The following is a 21213-nucleotide window of genomic DNA, read 5'->3' on the forward strand; positions in this document are numbered from 1 at the left end:
TCTAAATGCTAATTTCAGATTTTACGCCCTCAGCTCATGATACTGTTCAGCTTCGTTTTTCTAAGGAATAGCTAAGACGTCCTGCATGCCTATTCGACCACTCAGACGTATTTAATGGTCTACAGTCTAATGGGTAAGACTCAATTACTTATTTATAAAAAAAAACTAGATAGTCTTTATTTTATAAATTTTTAACGGGTCTTCAAAAACTTGTACATTTGGTATTAGCTGCTGTGATTTGGAACAAACTTGCTGTTAGTTAACTAATATTAAACCTACGAATATCCACAAAACATCAACTGCATTTTAAACATACATATGTTCAAAAATGCAAAGGCTACTCCAAGCGGATTAGTTTCAAAAATTTAATCTAGAAAGAGTTCCGCCTATTTAAATGCTAAATAATATTAAAATTAAATTTTTAATTTTTTTAAATTAAAAAAAAAACTATAGATTGGTTATAGTTATTTGTACAACTAATTAATTATGAGTCATACTTTTTTTCACGAATTTGCAGATTGATTAACGAGGTCGTAGCCCGAGTTAATCAAGCAAATAAGGGAAAAAAGACACTTTCATAATGAGTTGTACCATATTTCTTTTGCATATCGAAAAAAGTTAAGAAATTTGGTCTAAAAGGATTTATGAAAAATTACAAAAAAAAGTACTACTTTCACTACGATTTTTCTCGTAAAAAAGTGCCACTTTCATTACGATATGCAAGAAGTATTTTAGTACATTACTTATTCTCTGTATTTTTTTTATATTTATATTTTTTATAATTCATTTTGGATAAGAAAAACGAATTTAGATTACATTATCCATTAACATTTTTTATTTGATTCTATGAGCTCCTGAACTTCTCAAATACTTTTGGCATCGCTTTAAAATTTGATATATCGGTAGGTTTTATAAAAATATTTTTCACTTTCTCTTCAAGAACATTCTATTTTGAGTTTGAACAAGTGCTCTCTCTGTGTAGTTCCTTTGTTGTTCATTTTCTTTGGGCGTATCTGTGGCAATTATCCATTTTGCATTATGCGTTCTTCCTCCTCCTGTTTAATTCATAAGGCGAACGGCAACAAACTCATTATTAGGCTGTTGCATTTTGACAGGTGTAATGAAGGCGTCAGGACCGGCCTCGGCTCAGACTCTAATCTGTCGTCCGTGGGGCAGTAAAAAGGCAATAATCCCTCTCCGTCACGAGGTGCTCCATCTTTATCGGGCACCGCAGCGCGGCGAGCGGCCACCCGCGTAACTTCAATGCAAGATTTAATTAAATCCAAGTCTTGATTTATTGTCGCTTGAGCTACATCCCCCGTCCCTTGCTCTTCCAACGTTCTCGGCCTTTCATCCCTTATCCTTGCCTGTCCCCTTTTCCCTAATTCTGTCTCCGTTGTTTACGCCTCTATGATTCCATACCCTTTATCAGACTAAATTTATGCCGACTTAATATCATACGCCTTTATTAATTCATTATTGTTTATCAACAAAACAAGACGAGATATGACGGCGGAGAGGGTGCCGACTGACAGATCGGGGGATGATATTGTCCTCGAAAAAAACAATACCCTCCCTTTGTTCAACGTGGTTAATTAAAACAAATGCATATATCTAATCCAACAACAACGTTTATTTGCACTTCTGAAATATTTTCTACACGTCATGGTCTACATTTTAAATTTAAGTAGCTGTCGTTATTTTTATGGTTAATGTCATGTTAATGTCATCCTGTTTACCATATCAATTGCTTATCGTATATGTTACGGTGGCCACATTTTCGCTATATAAAGAAAGGATTCTTGCGTTCTGAACTATATATTTTTTTGTCAAAATATCGACTTATCTACAAGAAAGAGATGTTCCCGAAGATACTTTTGGTAGTCATGGTGGCGTTCACGCTTTTGTCGTTACAAGTTCAGGCACAGGCACAGAGTGAGTCTAAAGGCGGCCTTACACCAAGGCAACATGTTGCCAATTGTTGCCTTGGTGTAAGGCCGCCTTAACACGTAGAGGGATATAACAGCACTTTTTTTTTAACTTGTTTTATACACAGATCTATATCCAGACACAAATGGACAAGGTAGTCATCCCGGTCAAACAAGTGGTGCATGGAGTACCATTTCTTCGCAAGCGAAATATATCTTTCTGGCTGCCTTTGTTACAAAATATTTATTCCGTTGAATAATTAACATTGTAACTTTAGCTAATTGGGGTCTATTCTATATTTTTTAACAACCTATTTAAATTTAACAACCTGTTAAAATATTAAATACGATTCTCTGATTGGCCATTGTCATGGTTACGAATCTTAAGGGTCTGTTAAAATTAACATGTAAATTATTACGGAATAGACCCCAATATGTATGTAATAAAGAAGCACTTCTATTGTATTAAATTACTTATAACTAAATAAAATAGATAACTATTTTCAAATTGTCTACAGAAATTTTACACCAAATTCCACTTTTAATTAAAGGTCATATTACAGTGTCGAATACAAGTTATTTAAATACATTAAATATTTCAATAGTGCCCCACGAATAATTTGTCCATCAAAATCTGAATCAATCTACGACTTGACTTTTAAATTTCATGTACCTACGACCAAGCTCCGGAAAGTGTTTGATCAAATCTTAATAAGTTATTTTTGCTACTGACGTAACTGTCAACTTAGCATTTTTCATATTTACTTTCTCTAGTAATTTGCATACTTTGCATACATCTGAATAGTAAAAAATGCGAAACATACCCATATATGTTAACATATTACTAATATTAATATCAAATCAGTACCAATTACCCACAATGACATCCAACTACCCACTTACCAGTGAATGTATCAGTCGGCTATTGACATTAGCAAAAATAAAATTCGAAGTTATTGAAAATTATATTTAATTGCTTCGATAAATAACGACCCTGAGGGGTTCAAGATTCTTTCATTACCACACGCTGTACCATTGTTAATTACACTAATTATAATGTTGTTTGTAATTCTAACACAGGGTTATTAGTATTTTCTAGATCAATTCTCATTCAGTACAGATACTGCATAATCATCAACAATTCCTGAAGGTTATTACCGCTCAGTTTGTGCAGAAAAATGTTCTGGCCTCGTCGTATTCACTATATCTACCGCCGGAACAATTTTCTTCTAGTCATGGTATGCTCAGTAGTCTGTCGAGATGTTTTCCAAGACGTTTCTTTTAGTTTTGGTGTTGTTGGTGTGCCTTTTGTCAATTTACGCTCAAAGTAAGTACAGTCGCGGCATCAGAAATCGAATGTTTTGTTTATCGCTTTCAGACGAAAATACTGGTCCTGTATTGTTTCCTACAGTAAGAGATAGCACCAGCGGGGCACAATCGCCGCCACCAGAAAATACAGATTTTGGGCTGGTCGACTAAACAAAAATTGTAATACATATGTACTTAGTGTTGTCAGTAATAGCATTAGAGCTGCAATGAATAAAGCTTTTTTTCAAAAAATCGTCCAAAAATTTGGTCCAGTGGGAGACTAGGTGCGGGCTTTTCGCTTTTTGTCACAATGAGACAATTAAAAGTGTCGGCAACGTTTGACAATCGAATCCGATTGACCGGAAGTAGCGTAACAGGGTCACGTGGCCGGTCCTGTGGACACTTTCGATTGGCCAAATCGCAAGATAATCACGTTCCTGATACAATTCGCATCGGCAGCATGTCGGGCGGGATTTTCTTTTGTGTACCATATGATGTGATCTGCGGCCTTTCGGGGGCGGCGTCAAAGAAACGAATAATTATAGTCGTTTATTTGACGTGTTTGAATACGTGTCGGGTGAAGAGACGAGGCCCTCACAATTGCGTAGCAAATAAATGACAATCAGTAGCTCATTGCTCCTTAATGAGAAATTGTTCGAAATCTTTATAGTATATTGCAAGAGGCTTTGAAATATAACCCCTATTCCGCACGGCGCCGAAACCCGGATGAGCCCCTAAGCAGGGGTGTATAGGGTCGAGATTGGCCGACCCCCCATATAAACATATTCCGCTGTACGAGACGTAAAGCTTGGAGAAGCCGGTAAAAGCTTAGAAAGCTGCCTGAAAGCTCGTGCTGTTAATTAATAATTACTGACAAGTTGCTCTTCCTTTGCCTTAGTCCGTTCTACTGTCAGTGCGAGGCTGCAATTAGTCGCTGATTTAATTAACAGTTTGCCGCACCGTTACTCCCTTCTAATTTAATCGACGACTACAAGAAAGTTTTCGAGTTAATAAATGGGTCATGAACGCGTCTGGATTTTTCCCGTTGACGAGTGCATACGAAATTCGAGTGAATTTCCGTTCACTTTCTCAGTTTATTGACCCAATTTCCGGCCCTCCATCATTCCGGTTGAGTCTGTGGAGTGGTATCGCGGCTGCTCCGGTTCATATCTGGGTCTGAGGTGGCCATGAAGGGGTGGCGTTGGCGGTGTCGTGATCCGAGGCGGCGGTGGCGGCGGGGCGAAACGCCTTAACGCGGTGTCGACGCCAGATGCTCCGACTAGCGACAGATGTTCGCAGCAGGCCGCCCCAACGAACCGAAATATAAATACGAAGCCGCCCCCGGCGACGGAGAGCACATTTTCATATGGGAAAAAAATTTCCAAAAGAACTACGGCCAATAAATCGTGGCGCGGAGAAAATTGCCGCTGCCGCCACATCCGCACAAATGTCGAAAGTTTATTTTCACTTTGCCCAGATTTTATTAATAACAGAAAGGGCTAAAGATTCAAAGACGCCAAGAAAAGAACATTCAACGACTTTTTTCGGCCTTTTAATGCACTAACTAAAAACCAGACAGGGAAATTATTATAATCACCTCTAAATGAATTAAAAGTGAAATTTTATTAGCCAAAGCCATAACTATTAAAACTTACAAACATTATAGTATATTATTATACGAGTTTAATAAGACGCTGTATTATCACATGAGTGTATTTAAAGCACGACGAGCGTAGCGAGAAGTGCTTTAGTGGAACGAATGTGATAATACGTCATATTAAACGACTGTAATATACTATTTTATCTACTTTGCTTTACTAATTCCTGAAATTTCAGCTAGTCAAGTTTTCATATTAGACTAGGGACTTTCGCGTGGGTTGGTAACACAGATTTTTCACAAAAATGTAAGGTAATTTTACTAAATTTACTTCGTAGTTTCACTGGTTACCTTGACGCCTGACGTCAAACGGCTGATTTTGCCGATATAACAAAAGCTAAAAGTTACTAAAAATAGTTTAATAATATGCTTCATTATTAAACTGTTTTCGGTATAATAATGAGCCTATTTGTAACTCAAAGTAGATAAAAGTACTTTTAGTTTCGTCTCTTTTGAGAAGAGTTTTAAAGCAAATCACCAAGAATTTTGAAATTGCATAAGACAATGAAAACGCATTTTTTCTTGCTTTCTTCTATGCTTCTTTCGGACTCAGACTACTGCCAGAATAAATCAAAATTTGTCACTTAAAAATTTTATTTAAAATAAATACATATTACATTAAAACATCCTTGGAGTAATGGCAGCTTGGCTATCTTATCATATACGACGATTGTTAAAGTTCGCATTATTTATGAATTACTGTACATAAAATTTCTTGTTTCTTGTTCCTACAAAATTCACAAATTATTGCAAAAATTGAAATATCTAGTGAAGCAATTGTTTCTAATAACCAAAGCTCACTGCCTACTTGGTTTTATGTTCGTTTATGTTTAATGTATTAAAACAAAAAATTTTAATTTAATTTTCGTACAAAAAACATTGTACGAACCACTTGCGTGAAGACATCTTCCGTTCATTCGCGCATTAATTAAAGGCACTCGCTCCTTCGTCGCGCGTGCTTTAAAAAATGCGCTCATGCGGGAGCATCGTCTTCCCGCACTTGGTTCGTAAATAACTATTACCGATATGATTCTTAATTTTTCAATAACAAACCGTACATTAATGCCGCTTGGTACTTCTTGCAAATCTGACAAACTTTTGGGTATATCAAAATTTCAAGAAATGTAGGTACAGTAGAGCCCCGATTATCCGGGTCCCGGTTATCCGGAAGTCCGTGCTATCCGGAAACAAAATCGATTTTAAAAATTCCGTTTTATCCGGAATAATTTGTTTGAAAACCTAGACATCGCTTAAAATGTTGTTTTGACGATTAAGGTTTTACTTGTAGATACATATATTAAAAACACAGACATAAACAGTAAAAATAAATGTACAAATAAAAATAATATATGCAGGATTCCTAGTATATATACACCAGCTTTCACCCGTTTGCCCACAACTGACCATTCTCAAGTCTGAAAAAGTAGAAATCAGAAAATAACAATGCCGAATAAAGGAATCATGGTAACTCTCCTGGTTTTGGCTGTTTTCTTCATAATGCATGTCGCAGTTGCACAGGGTAAGTTGATTCTTATAAGTATAAATCTGTCAGACTTATATGTAATATTTTGTCGTCGACTATCATCAGAATGCTGTGATTATGAATGTCAAAACTTTAATCATCTGTCACTTTATGCGACCCATGTGGTAATGTTGTGCCATAAAATCGTCTTGACAATGGAATAAATACACTTATATTCATTCGTAGACACCGTTCACGTTGTTTTGGTATAATGGAGGCCATGATTTATTTTTTTAACGTTGGACACACTGTTTGATTTCCGTCACTAAATTGCCTGACATGCGGCCTATCAAAATGAACATAACATGTTGCTGAATTTCCACGATGTCTGAGTATGCTTCTATTGCAAACTAGTAAAACTGACAACAATGCACTAGACATTGACGCTATTTATAACCTCAAACTTATAAAAACATAACCTAATTCAATAGACAGCTTTACTACCAAATTAAATGCAAAATTTCCATGGCCTCCCTTTATGCCAAATCTATACAAATAAATGCACTTAAACAAAAACTATGCGATCGTTTAAGGATTGCTTTCAAATAATAATTTTTAATGGAACGAATTTGAATAATTTTTTAAATTGAATTGTCTTAAAACGCTAGTTCGAGGAAAAAATAACGTATGAAATTAGTTTATAATGCGGAATTATGACATTCGTGAAATTATAGTACATATTCGCTTCGCTCATACGATAATAATCATTCCCTCATGCCATAATCCCTTATATTACGAACGAATTTCATAACACACTATTACATTTTTATTCTTTTCAGATCCAGAGCAGGCAACACAACCATCAGTTCGTTATTAGTAAAAAGTGTAATCGATACCATTTTACACAATTCTGTTCACTTGAATTTGTCGCACTGCATACCTAATAAAAATGAATAAAAAAAAGAATTAAATTGCACAACACATAAATGTCAGTTTCTTTCTAACCTGTATTTAATTTATCGATATAACAGTCGTGTTGAAATTTTTAGTTCATTCCGAAAAAAAAAACTGTCCTTATAGTGATTTGTCTAGTTGAGTATGTATTATATTTTTCAATCATTTTGTGGCTGCAGAATAATGCAAATTTTTTCGTCAGGATTTATATTGCACCAAATAATACTTACGAGTATATTGCTATACACCACCGTTTTAAAAAAATGCGTCCGCATCAGAAATTATTTTTAGTTTTTACTTTCATAACTTTCGCTCTTATTTTATGTAAAGGTGTTTTTTTTTTTAATTTGGCGTCGAAGTTGGCGTTGAAGAGTCGAATCAACAACACCACTAATGTGGCTCACTATTGAATCCCATTGTCTAATAACAACAATTTTAGAAATAATACATTTGTTCCTAAAGAAATAGCTATTTATGCAGTTTTGGTTTTATTTAAATCGAGCTATAAATAACGGAGATATGGCTTGCGGCGTTTTTTAGGACGCACCCTGTATATGTACTAATTTTTTTTCATTGTAGAATAATACTTTTGATCACCGGCAGTGGTGAGTGGTGTTTTATCTGAATTTTCTTTTATTTCTGCTTCTTTAGATTCGACAGCCACGGCACAATCCGTTAGGAATGGACAAGGCTTTATGAAATGTTCGTGTAAAACAAAGTGCCAATCCAAAAAATGTGCTTGTCGTAAGAAAAACGCCCGCAAAAGAATCGAGCCGACCCTCTGCAAGGAAATAATCACCAATCCATATTTCGACAAAGGGACCTGACCACTGTCGTAAACTCATAAATCTAATCTCCAACATTTTCAGGCATTTCGATATACGAGGACAGTACCATTAGTTTTTGTCCTTTATTTAAACGGTGTTGACTGACAAATGAAAAACTGTAGAGTTTTTATTGTGCATTTCAACGTTTAATGACGAATATAATTCGGTTGCATTTTTTTAAAATTGTTATACAATGACGTTTATTGGTTAAAAAATCGTATGATTACGAATAACAAATAAACAAAAATTAATACGCTAAAAAGATTTTCACTTATAATCTCCCAAGTGAGTAGATTTATTATCGAAAAAAAATTCCAGTTATTAATCTACTCACAAGGGTTGATTCCATAAGAAAATCGCACGACACAAAGAAAAATTTAAACAAAAACCATATAATTTTCCTTATATCAAAATCCCAAATTTTCTATAGTCGTCTTTGGAATGTGTTCTGTCAACCGCATAAACAATGAATTGTAAAATGTATCATTCAGGGTTTGGAGATTACAGTGTTTAAAAATTATCGGGTGTTCATTTAAATTTCCGATCAAAGTTGGCGTAAAGAATTGATTGGTATAAAAACACAAATAACGGTAAGATTTAAACAACTGATTTGTGATTCGTAATCCGTAGTGCGTTCACAATCGACTCTTCTACGACAAATTTGACCGGAAATTTAAATGAAGATAGATGAAATTCAAACAAAAAATACAAAACGAAGCAAGGCCAATGTGTGGTGCCAGTTTCAACAGTTCTTAAAAGAGCGCAATGTCAAGTTGGATAGTTCCTTGATTCTACTATGCTGTTGAAGGGGTGAACTGGAAACATGAAACGCAAAAATGGGGCAATTATGAAGAGGCTGTTATAAAACTAATGTGGAAATCCACAGCGAAACTGTTAAAAAAAAAATTATCAAAAAATTAGCGCTTATTAATTTTGCTTGGGTATGTAACATGTAAAATATCAGAAAATTTTTGAGTTGCTAGGCAGTTATTAAAAGTTCTAATTCATTCATTGGCTGATTTTGAGTGCCGTGCGATTTTCTATTGAAATCTTAAAATAAAGAAACTCCAGCTAGATTGCAAACTATGACATTAAACTTGAGTTTTTTTTTAAAGTAATAGAGAAATTTACTATAAATAAACCTATGTATAAAAAAGTAAAAATTAAATTAGATTACCACCAAAATAAATAGTAATACATAGTAGATATTAACAGCAAACCAAACATTCTTCCTGGTGAAATCTAATACAACTATCCATTTTACCCAAGACTGTAAAATCTTGCCTGGCTGAACCGGGGATTTCCGTTAGCGACAAATAATGGTTGTCTTGTTAAAATTACCTGTATTCTGTATTCTAAAAATCTCGATTTTCAAAAATTTAATTTTTTGTTCGACACTGTCAGAATTTGAGAAATTTCTCCTGTGCGAGCGGATTTTGATAAAGGTCACAACTTGTCAAAACGAAATGTCAAGCTAATTTTAAAGATTTTAAGCGATTTTGAGCCTTTAAGGGGCTCGTCGAACAAAAAAAACGTTGTATTAAACTACTATTTTACATTATACCGGGTGCCCCAAAATTCACGGAACAGCTTAGCACTACGTTGTTAAGTAGTCATTAAAATACATATCAGGTAGAAATGTTAAAAAAAAATCAATCTTCTTTTTCCAAGAAGAAATGGACCTATTCGTTACAGTAAATGTGGCAATATTTTTTTCGTGCCGCCGGCCGGAATTTGGTAAATTACAGATCTCGAAATCGTCCAGAAACACATGCATTGCCGGCCTAGTCCGGCTAAAAGTAGGGATTTTGAGTTGTCATCGGTTTCGGTTGGCATTTGTTATCAGAATTCTATCAAACGTCAATGTTTGTTCTGTGTATGGCTCGTTAAAAATGTTTTTCTATTTATAACAACGTACAAACTACAAAGAAGCAATATTTAACTAAAATTAATTAATTAAAATTACGTTTCGAGCCACTTCTTGAATATGGGCTGGTGTATTTATTACAACAAATGTTTCAGGAAAATGTCAAAAACAAAACAAATTAATTAAATTTAATAAATGTCAGAAGTCGGCACGAAAAATTTTGTGTATCACACGTCCAGAAACTGTTTTGCGAGCATGAGTACGGTTTGCAATACGAGTCGATAAACGTGCAGTTTCTGGCCTTGTGATACAAATAACTATTAATATGTAGTATGTAGTTTATTTAACGAGTTCGTGTGTAAATTGGGCTTTTTTTGGTATGAGTGGGCCCACAATTGAAAAGTTGTGACATTTATCAAAATCCGTTCACACAGGAGAAAATAATTCTCAAACAAAAAAAAAATTCTATGTATCCCAATAGTCTGCAAATATTTCATTTATGTTGTATCCATGGCTATGAGAGAGAAAAATCAAAGCCATGTTTCCATACGTTATTTGAGGTAAAACGAACAAAACATTACTACTTGTAAATGCTGGAAATAATAAAGAAAATAATTGTAAACCTGATTACAGTCGTTCAGAATTGTTATGCCACTTGCTAGTAAAAGACAAATAGTCGGAATCTTTTTTAATATTTAAAATAAACGATGGGATGTAACATACAGAATAGAAACCGAGAGGACTAATTGATTTCTATTTATTTTATTCGAACAACTTAACAACCACACCTTTCAGCTGAAGAACAAGAAAACAAACAATATCAAAAACAAAACAGCAATAAAACAAACAAAAAAGAATCATCACACAATTAAATCCATGTGATTTCAATTGAATAAATGATTTGTTATCTAACTGCATTTATATTTATTTCATTCATACATAACCAAATTTAGCAATAGCGAAGCAGTGCCCGGTGCCAGTAATGTATAAAAAAAATACCTAGAGACCAGGCCCGCGCTAAAGGGCAAATCGATGATTTTCGGTAAGGAAAATTTTTCTGCCTGGGAATTCCATTATAAAACAACTTGTCACAGGTAGTTCGGGGAAGGGTTTAGTTACCTACATATTTACAAATTGTTTCTTGTAGTAATTTTAGCTCAGTTCAGTGTGGTTTGCTTTGTTGAATAAAATTATGTTTTAAAATCCGCTTTTGGTGCTTTTATTTTCGCTAATAAGAACACAAGTAGTGTAAAATACAAATAAGTTTCATTAAAAATTAAATGGCACAATTGTTCACTATTTCTGTTGCGTTTCTTTAATATTGATCTTAATCAATTTTCGATCGTTACACATGAATTATCATTACATGGGATAAAATACTCGTTGTTAAAAAATAAATAAGACTTAGATAAAAGCAGACATTCACTATTTTGTAATCGGTATACCAAAATTTACAACTCTGTCATAAAACGATGGTATGAAAGCAAGACTCTCCGTTTACGGCACCTAACAGCTAGAACTTGTTCAAACAGTAAAAGAAACATAAGCCCTGATTAATTTATTATACCTGACGATTATTTCACGATTATTGAGATTCTTATTTACGTCTGAAAATTTTATTTAAAATATGTTTGGCCATTTTAACCTCCCCGCCCCAATGTTGTTTTAGTTTTGTTTAATAAAGATACTTTACCTCTGCAAATTTACCCAGAATTTTCTTAAATATTGTAACGATCTATTTTATTACGTTCATTATTACAATAATTTTTATTTTAGTTACATATTTATTTTTTCTATTAAGCACACCGGTTATTTCGATTGTGTATCATTTTATTGAAGATTCAACTCATCATATTAAAATCAAAAATTTCGTTAACGTCTATCCATCACTGTAACTCTTTCTCTAAAATAAATTGGTGATTATTTTTGAAAACAAACTCTTTATAGTAACTAATAAATACGTTTCACATTTTTTAAAATCATGCGAATTGTGTCAATTTGTTGTAAAAATGCATAAATCGGGATTGGGAATGGCATCACCTTTGCAAATCAATGCGATGTTCAAGTCAATTGTTATATTACTACTTACCTACTGATAATTATTTTATTTTATTAGGTCTATAATTCAATTTTTTGGAGACATGGTTTCTATTATCATTTACAAAACTAAAAAAAACACCAATACTGGATTCTACCTAGAAAATACAACCTACAACGTTGTATGCTTATAGTTGATTTTTGACATAGGGGAAATAGAAATATTTGGTTACAGTGATGTCAATGATACCTTATGAAAACTATAAATAAAAATTCGATTTGTTGTAATCTTGTGTTATTTAAAAGATTTCATTGTTTTTACGGCACTCACTTTTTGACATAATAAAGAGATCGATCAAAAGGTCTAGCTGGCATCCTAGTAATATAAAAGTTATCATTTGGACATTTAGGCCCGGTTTATTCACCTTCAAGTAAATTTATCTGGCCAGTAGTTGCTATGATTTAGAATCTCCTATTGGTAGATCCACGGTAATTATCAAATAAAGTTACTTGAAGGTGAATAAACTGGGCCTTAGTGTAATTTTAATTTTACCAACTTAATTCAACAGGTGGTAGTTTTTAAATTTCAGCAGCGCTAATACACATATTTTTATAGTTTTACTAAACGTCGGCCGTTACAAATCACATTTATTGCAATCGAATTAAATCAATAATTTTTAAATATAGAGACAGACAAACTCTAGGGATATCTAAGAAAAGAAACATTTTTAATTCAGAAGCGTCTAAGTAATGACCAAAAATTAATGAAACAACCCTCGTATACCAAACTGTCCGAAATAGTTGCAGGCTAGATTTACGAGTTTATGAGAGGTGATTATTCCCTTGCAGCCGGGTAGGCTCGATTCTTTTGCGGGCGGCTACATCTAAATGTTACCACAGTGAATTTGTGACTGGCATTGCTATTGGACCGTATCTACAGGAGCGCAGCTAAGTCAAATGCTGGTAACGGTGACTCATTCGTATAGGAACCGTTCTCAAACCAAAACCATTTTTGGTTTTCGTTCATGACGACTATCCTAATAAGGACATTCACAGTCGCCCTAGATCAAGTTTTTCTTTAAACCTGTGCTATATCTTGTAACATAAGAATTTTTCTCGAGATGCCCTAGTTGGAACCCTCGCAGCCCCATAACAATAACAATATAAATCAATAGACATAAGTTAGTTGTGTGCTCGGGGCAATAAAGAGTAAGAAAGCGGGCGCGGAATGAGGTGTTCATTAGAGGGTAATTAAGACGCAGGTTATTGCTCCGCAGAGGGCGCTTTTGACGTCAATTAAACAAACTTAGGCAACAGTTTCCGGTTGATTGTTTCCTGTTTCCTTCTGACGTAAACACCGCCCGTCTCCACCTCGCCATTAACGGTCTTTTTAATTTACCAACGTTTCGCAATTCCGAATTTGCTAATAGTTCCAGCAATGCCAATGATGCATATTTGTCGCTCGATGCATGAAGGTATGCAACAAATATGAACTCGTCTCCAATATTTAGGGGCGTTTCGGGGGTTTGTGGCCGGTTTTCAGGGGCGAACCGATCATATCGTGCGCGCAAGTGCTGGAATTCGGCACAATGTGTCACTGGCATCATAATTAACATTCCATTAACAACATTGCCAGACTTTGTTATTTTACTGGTATGACAAAATGCTGCAAACCCCTCATCGTGATATTTGTTACAGTACTTTATTTGCTCTAACAAGTAAACTATTCTCCGCATACCGGCTCCGCTACCACCCCCGCGTTTTGCATGTGCAACTAACAGTGTAGGTACACACCCCCGCAAATAAAACGTCTAAATCCCGCAGGGCGAAATTTTCAACTTATGTTCAAGCAAACACGTTCCTTAACTAACACGTGTTTTCGAACTACTCAAATTCAACAACATAATGCTTAACCTCACATGCAAAGAGTTAAACACAGTGGTAGAGCTTTCGTGGCTACGTTCACTTCTCTTTAACCCGTTAATTCCCAACTGGTCGAAATCTATGGATGAAAGAAGAGTCCCCAAGGTGTTGGTGACGTGTGGAATAGGCGGGAGAAGGAGAAATATATACAGGGTGTTTTTGAAATGCATGCACAAATTTTAACCACGAGCTACTGGCTTCATGCAGAACTCGGAAAAAATATTTAAAAAATTCTATGTCACAAAATAAAATGACATTTGTTTTTTGAGCTACAATTTTTTTTCATTGCTTTTAGTCTTCTAGGTTGTCAAACAACCTCGCAGGTAAAATTTCGGCACATTTTAAAAATACACACTGTATATCATATTTTATAAAACGTACACCAATGCGGTTTCCTTGTTTTAAAGCATATTTCCTATAGGTTACTTCGCATTGGCGTACATTTTATAAAACATTATATACAGGGTGTATTTTTAAAATGTGCCGAAATTTTACCTACGAGGTTGTAGGACAACGTAGAAAACTAAAAGCAATTAAAAAAAAAATTGTAGCTCAAAAAATAAATGTCATTTTATTTTTTGACATAGAATTTTTTAAATATTTTTTCCGAGTTCTACATGAAGCCAGTAGCTCGTGATTAAAATTTGTGCACGCATTTCAAAAACACCCTGTATATATGTATAATAACTTCCAAACCAGCTTAATTAAACTTTGTTACAAAAAACAGTGGTTCTAAACAGACTTTGCAGACGACATTCCATAAGACTACTACAAGCAGGTCCAAAAATAAAAATAAAAAATTGACAGTAGCTCAAATTATATCCTTCTGTGTAAAGATTGTTTCTTTTCAAATCATGTCATGGAAAAAGTCGTCATGTTCAAATGTTCACATATTTTAATTAGCAAATTAACCAAAGTGCAAATTATTGAAGATTGCTAGAGCTTCCCCTCGTGGCTACCAGCTTATCGTCGTTCACCCAAAAACTGTGTAAAGGAACGCTTCTAAAGTTCACTTACAATTTGTTTCAGTTTTTTTCTTTACTTTTGTTTACTGGATCTCTTGGAGGAGTCAAGAATTAGCTGTTACGCAAACACCGATCTTTTTACGGACGTGGCAAGAAAACACCAAGCACGTCATTAGAGCTGGTGGCTGTGATCGCTAAAAATTACCATAAAAATTCCGGGGCGACTTTTCCGGCGCCCGCTTTTCATATTTTGTCGTACCGATAAATCGTCCGTTGTCTTATAACAACAGCAATCCAGTTAAAACATAGGAATGACCAGGAGACAACCCATAACTGCGGATAATCTCGATGGCCATCAATAAGTTTCCCGATTTTATCTGAGGGTCGGCGAGTCCCGTCTTATCTCATCTCCTGAAAGGAAGGCATCTATCGTCTTTATCTTCGAGGAGGCCACTTTAATACGGTCAGTTTAATATCGAGTGGATCCGCGCGAGAACTTTTTATCGATTCCCATATTCCCTCCTCGGGGGCGGAAAAAAAAAGAAGAAAGAGGAAAAAGCGGACGACCAGACCGGAAATCGCCCTCGCGCCTCCAATTTGGGTAATTGCGTTAACATTTGTCGGGTGGCGGTGAGAAACTGCATATGTACATAATCCGGAAGGGCCGATTAGCAATTGAAATGTGTAAAATAGGTCTAATCTGTGAATCGAACATCCTCGTATCGATGTTAGGGCCAGCGTCGCTTGGCAACCGGCGACCAAAGCCCGAAGAGAATTCCTAATTTTATTGCGGCCGTCGCACGTCTAATCATTCGGTGGGACTCTTCGTTTCGATCATTTTCGTTTTTTTCGACGGCGAAGATGGCGCGCCAGGTGTTTTCGGTGTTGTTGTCGTGCGGGACGTCGACTTGGCCGTATTAAAATTCGACTCTCGTCCCTCTTCACAAAGCCGGAATCAACTTACAAATCCAGTGGGGATGGACAGCTGGCGATGATGTAAAAAGATCCTCGTAGCCAAATTGTAAATTCACTTCCCTTGTCCGGTAAAAAGCACTCGATTCGTCTGAATTTTAAACTTTCGAGAAGTGACGATAAGCTCGTCCGGGTCGCGGTCAAATTTTGGCCGCCGGGATTAACGTGGCAGACGGGGAGGGCCCTTCGACCCTTTCCGAAAAAAATTACACACTTATTTGCCCCCCTCATCTCCCCGATCATCGCAAATTAATCGGAAAAACTTCACCCAAGAAACGAGACGTTCTGTTGGACGTTTCAATTTTTAATAGATCAGAGAGCTCCTGTATCCTTTTTTTGTTGTACTCGTAACATCTAGGAAAGAGATCGATTATTTTTACCGATGGAGAGTATCTCTTGGGAATGATTTCACTTTTTAACTCAATCTGAATCGATCTCCGACATTGCGAAATTAGAAGACAACAATAGAATCTGTTGCACAATACAACACTAACACTGAACGCAACAATAAATATAATAACAATTATGAAAATATTTTCTTAATAATTTCATCACTTAATAAAAATTATTGTCCTTAGAAATTTTCCCGTAATTTTATTTATTTGGTGTTTCATTGTCCTTTAGTGTTGCAATTGTTAAATATACATACAGAGTGTAACAAAAATAAGTGCATTCATTTTAATTGGTAATAGTACTCATCAATTACAACTTTTCTAAAAATTTTTTTTTCGAAAACAAATTCTGAGGGGTTTTAAAAATTAATTTAAATTTACTAAAACTTTGCTTTCCAGCCTATCAAACGATTTTAATCTAAATAGCTACATTTAATAAAGAAATAAAACAAGGTGGTAACAAAAAACAAACGAAAATTAAATCTTTTTATTCATCAAATGCAATAGGTACGAAGGGAATAAAAACATTCAGTTTTTGCGATTCCTGTTCAGATTTATAAAATTGCATTCAACGTGAACGTCACGTCAAAATAAAAAGTGAACAAATGGCAATTCAATTTTGCAAATTCAAAGAAATTGTATTTAGAAAAGTTGTTGTAATTGATGAGTACTACTACCAGTTAAAATAAATGCACTTATTTTTGTTACACCCTGTATACACCAACAAAAAGGGAAAAACAAAATATAATAACTAGATTATATTTTTTATCACTTTATTGTACTTTATGAAAGTCCTTCAAGTTATCAACCCAATAAATTTGTGTTAAATTGTTTGTGTAAATTTTACCGTTGATAAAAGCAGCAATTATTCGCCACTTATCACTTCAAGTTGGAAAACGGAGCAGCCAAGTAGTAAAAATGTCGAAGGTGTTAAATTTGACAGTCGCAATGATACTCGTGGCCTTATTAGTACTACATGTACTAAGTACGTAAGTTTTTTGTGCTTTGTATTAATAATTTGACTTAAAATATGTTTCATTTTTGGCCACAGATAACGATACAGGTCCTGTGACATTTCCTCCTGTTCCAGAAGATTAAATATTCTTCGCAACGACCAGTGTCATGTCAATAAAAAAATTATACCTAAGATTCTCTCAATAAAAATATTTACAGATATGTATTACAACATTTTTGAACGGTGGGTGAATATGTGACTACTATTCAAGAGGTATTGCAAAGAGTAAATCAGGTAAGACCACGTACAAGTAGGTCACATAATCTAAAAATGTGTACATATTTTATTTGATAAAGTATAAATGTAACAAAGGAACAAATTGCAAAAAGTATTTTTTTGTGCAACCGTACGCGAAACGAGCACTTCGCGTAACCAAAACAGACGCGAAATCCAATTTCGCGGCCGTTGCTTTTAATGACGGCCGTTAAAAAATACACGTCATTTTAAAATTTGATGCAAATCAGAGCTTCCATGTCAGACTGGCGCTTAGATTTTTTGGGTATGAAATTAGAAACCGCAGAATTTATAACACGTACGTTGCGGAAAGAATTGCATTAAGATTAAATAAATAAAATAACAAAATAAGTAGAATAAATGGAAACAATGAAATGTAATGTCCAATGGACTGGTGGAAAAGTTTTATATAGGAATACGCTCATTTTATAGAAGTAAACCCTGAATGTGCCTACTTCGCACCTGGCTTCTTTCGTGTGCATAAACTTCCCACTTGTACAAAAAAATCGTGATTCATACGAATGTTGCTTAAGTACTTTAATTATTCTGTGCCATGCTACAAGCGTGGAATTTGAAAAGTATTTTTGACGCGAAGAGAGTCAATATTATTTAATTAATATTAGGTAGCTAAACTGTTGTTCTTTGCAAATAGATTTGAATAAATATAATAAACAGGAATGTTAGCAGCAGCCCACACTGTATTGTCGTTTTTATCGGTCCATTTTTGAATTAAATTTGATGTGACGTTGCCATAAAAAGCGTCCTTTATTGGTTTAACCGTCGTAGGTGTAAGCGGAACGGTCCATCTGGAGCGAGAGGGCAACAGTTTCCATTAGCAAATTGCAATCCATCCATGGTTTGATTTAGGACGTCGTACTTTTTGTGGAGCTTATTAGGTTAACATGGCTAACTTTTCCCTGCAGCAGATATAAAATGGGTGTACGGCTCGCCGCTAACTACCTCGCTAATTTGTTTGTTTTTCACCGCCAATCCATTTTTCACCCCCGCACGCAGCCAGGAAAAAAACCAACCCGACTCAGCCGCCCCCGATCATCGATGGAACGTCGAATTTATTATATTGCCCGGCGCCGGGGACCAAGACAAATACGAATTCAAATTAAAATATTTACAAAAGCAAATGAACGGCGCTCTCGCAGCAACGCTCGTTCCTTTGAATCCGGCGAGTGGGGGAGATGGGGCGCGCGGGGCGCCGACATGCAAAGAACTGAATTGTTTGAAGAAAGACCAAAGGACGCAACTTGACAAATTCGGTTTGCATTCCTGCTCGGAATTTCCGCGTGACTTGTAATGGTGGAGCTGCGGGAGCCCCCGAGATTTATCATTTCAACCCCTTACGGATCGAAGTCGAAAATTGTGTGTGCGCGTGTGGGTCTTTCTGTGTGTGTGTTTACGATGCGGACCCGAAAATATTGTTATATTTCTAAGGGTCGCAGATGCAGAAGAATCAACTTCGTAGCCAACCGAGCACATTTTACGAGAGATAAAGCAGAAACATTACTGAAAGAAGGTGACGTTTCCGTCGGAAAATAAATAATACAGACGGAGAGGGCACCGCCAACACGCAAAAACCGCCGCCAATCTCTGACCCTTTTTTTTTAAATAAACATATAAAATTTTCAGCGCGACCCGAATGGAAGCGCGCTGCAATAAAGAGAAAATAAAAATCATTTGTTAAAGGGTGCGGTAATAAGCCGTTGAAAAAAAAACTAGAGCGAACATCAAACCGGACCCTTATAATGTATTTTCCGAGGGGTCACCGAATGGCCGGCACTCGATCTTACAACCAATCAGCCCCGGACCCCTTATCTTAAATGTTGTCGGGGTTAGAACGTTCCTCGGCGACGTCCCCGCCACCCCCGACGGTCACAGTCTCGCCCCGTGGTCGGTTCACCAACAAACAACTCCAGAAGTGGGATATTTGTTATTTGGAAATTTGATTTCCCGCGTTATCGACCGCGACTATAAAAGCCAACTTTTCGGATTAGTTAGACGATTTATTGCCATTTCTTTAGTTTAACTAATGTCCGATTGTTTTGACGGTACTGAACCCCCCGGGACTTTCCTCCCTTGCGTTCGTCATATTGATTTAAAATAACCCAAAGCTAGTAATATTCCTGCCCTATCGGAACCCTCGGCTCTCAGTTAAGCAATTAACAAACAAAGAGTGTTGTTTGAATAGGTTTAATCAGGATTTAAGCAAATTTTTCTTCCAGGAGGTCGACTCACCCTCTCTCTTCCTCACTCTTTCCATCTCTCTCACGCCCTCTTTTTTTAGTAAACATGATCAACAAGAGAAATAAAATAAATTCAATTAAACGTCCTTTCGGCTTTAATAATTTTTTAAGTGCGCCTCTTGACGGATTTATCCTTCCGACTGGCCAATTTTCGTTTTTACACGTCTGCGACTCGGCGAATTTAAGCATCTCGTTTCGGATTATTAAAAAAATAAATTCTTCCAGCTCGCCTCTATTTTCAGTTATCACGCACCGAATGCGGTTTATACCAACAATAATCGTTGCAACTGAATTGTTTCTTCTTGACTTAACTCTTGTGCCAACAATTAGCAACAAATTGAAGACATGCCAGTCGTCGTTAATCAGTCAGAATGGCGGTACTACCAATATTAATTTTTCTGCCCAATCTGGCTGCTTGAAAAATTAGTGAGAAGAAATTTTACATTTAAAAAATAAAGTTATAAAGAAAATATCTGTCTGCTTTACCCAAAAAGATAAGCTGATCAAGGCAGATAATTCATTCTTAGCTCTTATTGTTAGAAAACAAATTCTGTACAGTTCTAGAGTAAACAGGATTTTATTGTGAAATAAAAATTGGAAACGAAAATGTATAGTCGGAACATTATACGGATAGGGGACTTGTCGTTAAGTTGGCACTACCAGGAAAAGTAACTAGGCGCGCTTATAAGGTATTTGGAAGCGACCTTGAGTTTAACAATCCACATCTAAAACGTTTTTACAATGCAATATAGATACACATGTGAAAAATATTTGATTAGGGATTCTGAAATTTCATAGTAAACATAAGCTTAAAGAAAAACATTGTAACTTGCAAAATATGAGTTAAAATAGTTAATAGCTCCGAAATTGTAAAAATTTTCATTAATATCTACCCCAACATAGCTGATAGTGTATTCAACGCATTTTAAAACAATATGTGAAGTAATAAATTAAACGGAAAAAATAGATGTAAACATCAAAAAAGTAGATAAAGAAACACGTTTTAATAACAAAAGGCAACTAAATTTTTTGCAGTTCAAATTGTGATAGATTTATTGTAAAAAGTGTCTACTTGGTGTTATCTAAGAAATCTAAAAAAATAAAAGACTTACCTGTTCAATAATTCTCACCAGAATGACCGTTAAAAGACGTACCTATGTATTCTACATAAAATATTTCACCAGTCCCACCACACCATCTTCAGAGGCACTACAGCTGCATCTAGAAAAAAATAAAAAAATCAGTGTTTTTATTATTTATTCTATAATGAATAAATAGTTATTTGTACAACTAGTTATGAAAGTCATACTTTTTTCACGAATTTGTAGATTGATTAACGAGGGCGTAGCCCGAGTTAATCAAGCAAATAAAGTGAAAAAAGTGATTTTCATTACGTGTTGTACACACTATTTTTTTT

The 21213-nt window shown here is 35.4% G+C and overlaps 1 protein-coding gene and 3 long non-coding RNA genes across 4 annotated transcripts in view; 3 read left to right on the forward strand and 1 right to left on the reverse strand.

The window, feature by feature from the left end:
- run (segmentation protein runt) overlaps positions 1–21003 on the reverse strand; it is a 100222-nt gene extending 79219 nt beyond the window's left edge. The window contains exon 1 of the mRNA XM_069059527.1: positions 20909–21003. The gene's annotated coding sequence lies outside the window, so the exon portion shown is untranslated. The remainder of the gene's footprint in view (positions 1–20908) is intronic.
- LOC138139237 (uncharacterized) lies at positions 1663–2436 on the forward strand. The gene is made up of 2 exons (XR_011162248.1): positions 1663–1935; positions 2057–2436. It is a non-coding gene; the product is annotated as an uncharacterized lncRNA (long non-coding RNA).
- On the forward strand, positions 6265–7342 carry LOC138139282 (uncharacterized). The gene is made up of 2 exons (XR_011162260.1): positions 6265–6412; positions 7195–7342. It is a non-coding gene; the product is annotated as an uncharacterized lncRNA (long non-coding RNA).
- Positions 17093–17468, forward strand: LOC138138592 (uncharacterized). The gene is made up of 2 exons (XR_011162053.1): positions 17093–17281; positions 17344–17468. It is a non-coding gene; the product is annotated as an uncharacterized lncRNA (long non-coding RNA).
- Positions 21004–21213: the final 210 nt, after the last annotated feature.

Source organism: Tenebrio molitor, chromosome 9 (genome assembly GCF_963966145.1).
Source record: "Tenebrio molitor chromosome 9, icTenMoli1.1, whole genome shotgun sequence".
NCBI lineage: Eukaryota > Metazoa > Arthropoda > Insecta > Coleoptera > Tenebrionidae > Tenebrio > Tenebrio molitor.